This window comes from Mesoplodon mirus (genome assembly GCF_964341445.2).
Source record: "Mesoplodon mirus genome assembly, contig: HAP1_SCAFFOLD_2992, whole genome shotgun sequence".
NCBI classification, from domain to species: Eukaryota; Metazoa; Chordata; class Mammalia; order Artiodactyla; family Ziphiidae; genus Mesoplodon; species Mesoplodon mirus.
In genome coordinates this window covers 17069-25602 of record NW_028294124.1, presented here as the reverse complement: position 1 = coordinate 25602, position 8534 = coordinate 17069, and positions in this window count along the sequence as shown.

The following is an 8534-nucleotide window of genomic DNA, read 5'->3' as shown; positions in this document are numbered from 1 at the left end:
CAAACTGCACAACTATCGGTGCAGAACTTGAACGAATTGAGCAAAGAACACCACTACTCTCCGACATTAATGAACCTCTCGCTGATCACTAGCACTTTCTTCGACCACATTGACAAGTACTAGCTCGGAAAATTTCGACGATAAAAACGCTGCAAAAAATGCCTTCGAACAATTTGTTGTTTCCACATCTTCAGAATTAACCTTTTACATTCTTGGCATAAATGTGTAGATTCCTTGCTTTTCTTTATGAATTATGAAGCTGGGAATATCAAATTTTTCTTGGACAAGAAGATTACTCCGCCCAAGAGTTCTAGACATTCTATACCAAAACGAAATATTGAACAGATATGCTTTTAAACTAGTTATCATTGTCATTGTCTTGGTTTTTTCTCCTACTCGACCTTCTACTTTAGGTTTTCTATTTTCTACATTGGAGAAGATGTTCATTGAAACCATTGAAGAAATAAAATGATAAAGGACTTTTCTATTCGTATTGACGGTTAAAAAATAGCTGCAGACAAGTGTATGGTCCTTGTTACTGAAAAATTTCTATTACCTATTGAGATAAAACTCGTTAATCCGATAACGTCAAAATCGTCTATGTGATGTGTTTGTTTGCGTGTTAAAATTTACTGAGTAAATTTGCTGAGCACTAATTACCGAGATCTAGAAATCTGAAAGTGCTCTCAGAGGTTATGTAGTGCTGCACGTCAGAATGATTTTAGGTAAAACTGTTTTTCTGATTTCGTCCCAAATTTAAGACAAAAATAACTACACAGAATCATATTGCGGGACACCACACTGGTAACTTTACCTGACATAGTAGTTCACCCTTTTTATACTTTAAGCGGATATGGCTGGTTGTCCAAGCGACAAGCATCATCCTGCACTTCAATTATGTGTATGCCATTTCTACAGCAATTGTAATTATATAATTTTAGTGGTAACTAGCATGACTTATATGTTAATAATTTTTTTTCACCGCACAATTTAATGGATTCGATTGTGCTTTTACTTCGCTATCATTCCGTTGATTTTCTTTGAATGACATTTTCATAGTCTACGATGTTGTTAGGCTGTTTTACTAAATAAGTGTAGTTCTGTAATCTTTTATTTAAATTAAAATAACTATGTAAAACAACAAAGCTTCATTTAATTTTTGAAGAAAATGTAGGAAAATAATGGAGATTTAATTAAACAGGCAAGAACCACTGAGATCGTGTTTAGAATCAATAGAGATCAGAGTGCACTTTAAAACAGATATAGTGGTTATGAGCAACTTATAGAGTTATGCTTCAAGAACAGCTATAAAACTACTAAAAGTACCAAAAATTCCTAACCTACTACTCTAAATGACTACCGAAATATACAAAGGAAAAAACAAAACTAAATAAAACATTAAAATGCACTAAGAAAAGGCAAAAGAGCTATGCTTTGCGAAACAAACTATGCAATATATATATATAGGCGGATTCCAGGAGTGTTGATGGACAACAGCCGTCACTGCTTGGATCACTCGAGATGTCGATCGCACAGATCCTGCAGACGACCACACCTGCTGAGGTCAGACTTCTTCACGAAAACCCTAAGAGAATGTATGACTCAGTGACTCTTTAAAACAAACCGAACCCATTGTGCCGCTATTGCAAATAACAGATTTGCAATATGGAGTTTATAACACAAGTATTTCTATCTTTTCCGAAACCTGCACCAACCTCTACGATATCTAATGAAGTGGCAGGCGTAGCGCATCCTTCAGGGATTGATCAACGCGAACTAACTTATCCTTTGCAGCACATTCTGCTAAAACACAATGATTAATTTTTGAAATGATATAAATTTTATTTCAAACACAATAAAGGGCCGATATGTGCAACACTAGTGAAATGAAAATAATGCAAACCCTGACAACATTAAAACATGCTAAGGCACATTTCAACCCAAATATTCATTGCCTATATGACGTTCTCACATCAACGATGAAATCAAAAAATACTTTGGTTTTCTTTAACGTACGAGGCACTCTCCAACGGGTTAATCTTCTCGAGATATTCACATAGCAACTAACTTTTTTACCTAACTGGGTAGTAACATTTGTAAGCTCTTTAAGAGTACCAAATTATTAAGTAGAAAAACACACAAAACAACGTTATAAACACCCCTTAATTCCAAAGCGATCAAATGTCCACATTCCATCCGTGTCGCTGTGAACAGGATCGAACATGTTTATCGTTCCATTCCTGTGCAAAGCGCTTTTCGATGATGTGAAAATTCCTTAGCCACAATACTACAGTGCATAGATGGTTTTGATAGATGTGTTGAAACTCACACATTTTGATTCTCTCAGAAGTAAACATATCTTCGTCAACATGTTCTCCTGCAGGTCGAACCAATGCGTTGATATTTTCAACTGGCATGATTCTGGTACCTTTAATAGATAGCTTTAGTAATCAAAAATAAGACAAAGAATAAAAATTGAAAAAACATTCCGTCACCTCTACCTCTTTCTGTTTGACACACTTTTTGTGACGTCCTCGGATTTCTTCTCATTTTGAGGGCTTCTCATTTTCTTCAAATGATATGCTGAAGTCATTTGGAATGATGTTAGTATTCTCCAATAAGAAAAGCGAGTATGGTCATATAGAGATGGTTTCGAACCCCCTAATCGATAAAGCCAAGCTATCGACTATTCTAATAGACTTGAAAAGTAATGACATTAAGAGAACATCGCAAAGATACCGTTGTCAAACAAGTTAACATCGCAATCAAATTTGACAAAGCTAATCAAAGGACTAGCTATTGCTTGTTTCGAAAAACATATAGACCCTTTAATGGATGGCTAAGAAATTACATAAAGTTTAAAAAATACAAAAAGGTATAGTTTCCAAGACCGACCAAGAGACGGTGATTGCAAGATCTCCGGTACAGTGTACCTGATTTCTTGCAAAAGCTGCGGGGACGAATATATTGGCGAAAAAGGAAGGCCTCTTTGTGTCCGCATAAAAGAACACCTAGATGGTAAATTTAAAAACAAGGCAAACAATCCATTGGGCACGTATAGGACACAGAGGCACAACGGAGAGGATTTTGATGTTAAGGTTAATATTCTCGCACAGGAAGCTGGCATATCGGCGCGAAGGGTTCTTGAGGCGTTTTGGATTAATTTCAAAAACCCAAACATGAACCGCAGGGAAGAGGGCGAGATCTCGTACAGTATTTCAGACTGATTTTCTAGTCTGATAAAGGGGCACTCTAGAAGAAGTACAGCTCACTCCTCTTCCACAGCCAGATCCAAGCGGTTGGTCAGAGGCGGAGAAATGGTTAGTATTTGATGTTATTTATGCGGTTGGAACTTGGTTTTTGAGTTTCTCTGTTAAACTTGTTGGCGTGTTTGGCTTGGTAGATCGTTGTCAGACGAGCATTCCAGGCTCTGAAGAGGCGATACGGCCGAAACGTCAGCTCAATAAATAAAATTGTTTTGCCAACCTCGTGTTTGTTTAAAAAAGAAGAATTAACAAAAAGCTATAATTATGTGCGCGCGTGTAGCGATCGGAGATTCGATCCCACGTCCCGGGCTCACCGAGCCTTCCATCCCTCCGTTCGGCAAAATGGTACCAGTATTATCTGTTGGGATCAAAACAGTGCTTGTCATTTCGGTTGGCCGCGGATATATTTTTATCGCATTGTTTTGCACTATTCTCAAATAAACGCGGAAAATGAAGTGAAAAATAGTATGATCTCATTAAAAACCTCAAGAGGTTAGGACTGCTAAATATATAAGGGAGGAAAACCAAATTAAAGAAAACATTAACATTCACTAAGAAAAGAGCGAAAGAGCTATGCATAGCAAAACAAACTATGCAATATATATAGGCCGATTCCAGGAGTGTTGATGGACAACAGCCGACGCTGATTGGATCAGTTGAGATCCCAGCGCTTGTCGGTTTGTTGCGCCTTCTGATGGTATTTTGTGCATTAATCGCAATTTCCATCAAGCTCTCACTTTAATCTGAAATATTGACGAATAATATCGTTAACTGCGCTGAGAAGTCTTCAATGCAGGTAGCATTCCCTAATGGTTTAAAAAATAACACTGATTTATGAAAAATATCTTTATAGCTGTATAGGCCGTCATATTAATTCATTGTGAATCATGCTTCCTAGAAAATCCCAGAAAATCTTTTCTTCGATTCGTTAAATCGACGATTCTTCAAAGTAAATCGGATTCTTTTTCAATAAAATAACGAGACCGTTGATAAGTAAATAATGTTTTGATAAATTACCAAACGATTAATTAATATATGTAATATCGTAATACCGCTTACCATAAAATTAAAATATTTCAATCAAAATCACAACTATGACTGCTCAAAGAACGATCCTCATCCTCCGATAGATGCAAAATTAAATGTGGCCCTTCGGTAGCAATCGCAGTAGACATTGATTTTAATAGAAGGAAATAGAATAAAACACTTACTAGCACCTATTCTTTCCAATGAACGTTTTTCAGCTAACGATCCGCCGTTCGTAATCATAGCTCTGGAAGAAACAATGTATGAATGATACTACATTACACACACCACACATCAACAACTATGTGTAATTTTGCAGAAAAAAAGAAATGTCTTCTAAATGCTCACGTCGGGTATTACGCTTACCGATCCTTGAACACCTGAAAGTAGAACATTAAAGATCTGAACTAGCAACGTTCCTATAATTTACTTATATTCTTTCATGCTGACTAAATATAATTGAATCGACCATTACTGTTGGATGTTCTAAAAGTGGTTTAAAAATGAATGCTAAATTAGTAAAATAGTAAAATATGAAAAGATTAAAATATTCGTTAATGTTTACAAGAATACTGATGAAAACGAGGAAATATTATATGAAGAGGTGAACACGAATATAAACAGTTCTATATAAATGAGAGAATTGACTGTTGCGATAAACAATTATAACGAAACTAACGACTGTAGCAACGAAACTGCTATGAAATCGATTCTAGTACCGTAATACTCACTGTCTTTACATTTCAACTGCTGATCCTTTTTTCATGTCGACAATCTGTTGTGTTAGGATATGTCCATTTTCGAAGGACTTTGCTTCGGTCCGCTACAATCAGTGAATACGACGCCTACACGACGTGTAGACAGAAGAATAGACGAATATAGCAAAGAAATATCGAATAGCATAATGCCACTTACTCGATAATAAACACATCAGTCCACAGCAATTCTATAAGTCGAATCACTAAGTGTTACGCGATGAAAATGAACATCACTCGCCCTCAAAACACTCTTATATACAGCGTTTGGAGCGGTGGTTACAAGTAGTACATGTAGTATTGTGTTAAAGACGATATGTGTAATGATTGTGTGATTAGTGATAACAACGTTAGACGAGAACTCTCATTCTCTTCGGCCAGTTTCGCGATTTATTAAGGAATTTTCGAATATGAAAGGATATGAAAAGATATGACTCCTTGCATTGGTCATATTGAAAAAGCAATTATATTAAATGCTTTGCAATACCCGATGTACATGTTACGAATGTCTTTTGATCAAAATGGACTTTAAAGCAAAACTCCAAAAAAAAAGGAAGCAATAGAAACTTCCTTGATTGCGTAGGAATGTGCTAACTTAAAAAAAAAACAGAAAAAACACTTGTAGATTTTAATTATTTAGGAACTGAAACTTTTCGTTCACCTAATCATTTTAGCAAATTTTACTTCCGTATTTTTTACTTACAATTTTCAGTGTTTCCTGTATGATTTCTCTTAATCTTCCTTATAAAAATAGCCTTCAATCAAAAAATTCTTCTTAAGTTAAAAAATATTGTGATAAGTAAGTTAGCAAGCTCATAAGTCATGCCGCGATTATCTTAGTTCGAAAATGGCAAGTTTCTAGGATTATTAAAACTATAAAACATTACTTCTGAATTCTTCTTTGAACAAACAAGGCTGGTAAATAATGTTATTTATTGGGTTGACCTTTCGGCTGTATCGCCTTCTTCAGTGCCTGGAAAGGTCGACTGACAACGATCTACCAAGCCAAACACGCCAACAACTTAAACAGAGAAACTCAGAAACCAAGTTCTAACCGCATAAATAACATCAAATACTCACCACTTCTCTGCCTCCGACAAACCGCTAGGTTGCGTCTGCGGAAGAGGAGTGAGGTATACTTAAATAGTAGAAATAAATAGGTAGTTAAAAATGAAATTCAGCATTACAAATTAACCGCAGCTTCAGCTTAGCTTGGGTTCAAGGCCGATATGGGCACCCAAGATCATTCCGATAACGGGTGATTGCTAATAGCGTTGATAGAAGTAAAATAAAGCACGCTTAGAGAAAACCAAAGCGAGCAGCACGGATGGTGTAATGGATAACTGGTGACCCTACCGGAAAGGGTAATCATCTGGTTGAAAGTTCGTACCGCCCCCAAGTTTTGCAAATATCTCAGTGTCTTAGCGGTTATAAAATATTAGTGGAGTGGTTGCAGTAAATAATAATAAGTAAAGTAAATAATAGAAAATAATGCAAAAAATGGATTAACGTCAAGAACCAAAAGATGAACGACAAGAATGAGTGCCTTGCGATCACGCGTGATGTCCTGCAGTACGTCTGACTGACTTTTTGACCTATGACAGGGATACTGTTCACCCATGCAGAATATGAGAGGCTGCTATTCTTTTAAAAACTCAAAAGCATACGAAAAAAAGCGGTGAATGCTTAAGGAGGTTGTTATGCTTGCGATTGAGAAATTAGGTTGGAGCCTTTTTGCTTAGTGTATTGTGGTCTTTGAATGGATGGATTGCTGTCAATTTGACCTTTTTCGGTTCTGAAGAAGGCGAAACCACCGAAATGTTGACCTTCATTAAAATAAATAAATTATTGTTTTAACAACTTGCATAACAAGAAGTGCATGCGTAAGAAATAAGTATGTAGAAAATACCAGTTAAAATTGGAAATCTTACAATTAAAATATACCCGCTAACATAATAATACTTTATACAGTGCATTTTGACAAACGATTGAAGACTTAATTTCAATAAACTCGTGGATGGCATTCTTTACTGTATCTTGATTGGTGAGTATCTTCTCGTAAAGGAAATTGTTTTCATTTTCAAAAGGTGGCAATCGACTAATAGCCATTATTGGAAATAAAAAGGCAAGCTAGAGTTCCACGCTTTAACTTGTTCAGAATTCTGGGTTGAAAAATTGTGATGATGTACGTTTTTGTACAAAAGAATCGACCCTTTTCGGCTCAGCAATGAGAAGTGCTTTTTAATCAACACTAGTACATCGTTTTGCCATAAAGCAATACCATTCCACTCTGGAGTTCAACCACATTTAATTAATTAAAAGAAGTTTTAATGAAGAGAGAAATCTATCCAAGATCAAACAGCGATTTCATCTTTTTAAATTTCGAAGTCTCTTTAAGAATGCGGTCCTGTTTTTAATTAGAAACAACCATTCAAATGAGCGGTATCGATTAGCCTACAACATCCATCTAACATTAGAACTGTCTGATAAGCTATGCTCAAAATGGTTCCAACAAATTTCGAAAGTAACCAATTGCAGATTCATTACCGTCTTACCATAGCTTCCACTTCTTTTAAGACCACGTAGAATCCACTTATGTGAATGTTTCGAAAACTCTTAGATAGTGAAGAGTTGTCTCAGACATACTTCTAACTTTCAAACTCTAACCAATGCGAAACCCTCCAAAAAGATGTGGAATATGAGGTGTATTAACAAGACTGGTTAAAGGTGCCTAATAGAATCGAATGCATTATTAAGTGAATGATCAACGTCGAATCTTTGGACATGAGATGTTAGCCATCCATTGGACCCCACAACATTCCAAGAGCATATCATGCACTTTTTTAAAATAGGAAACAAATATTAATAATGTAGGAAACACTTGTCTATGTTTAATCGAAACTTTAGAAGTGGCGGAGTAAATTTCAAACATACTAGAAGTGCGCTTTGGACCATTAGGCATGAAATACCGAGCAGTTTGACTTGTAGATTCCCTATAAGCATGTTCATAATGTTGCTTCGGCATCTCAGAAATAGTTGTGTTTCTAATACATGTAATATAAAACATAAACAAAATGAGGCATTCAAAGCTTTTCTAACCAGTGGCTTACAATAGATAAATTACGCATTAACTTTACATAATAAGCATTTAGCAAACTTCTTTGAACTATCAGTTGAACTCTATTCCATGTTTTCAACAAAGAGCGAAAATGTTAGAAAAGAAAAAAATTTTTTAACTGGTCTTTGCTTGAATATTATGGCAAACTGGTACATATAAGTGGTTATGGGCAGTTAACTGCTGCTGTGACAATTGTAGGTACGACTTTTGCTTGGCATCATCGAACCTTTTCTTTTCATTGCCTCAAAAATGAAGGTCCACTCATCAGTGGCAGATCTCTAGAATGAAAATGACAACAGAAAAACATTACCGCAAAAAATACAGTCGAATACAGACCAGTGAAAGTTACAGAATTTCGTGCAAGCTCCA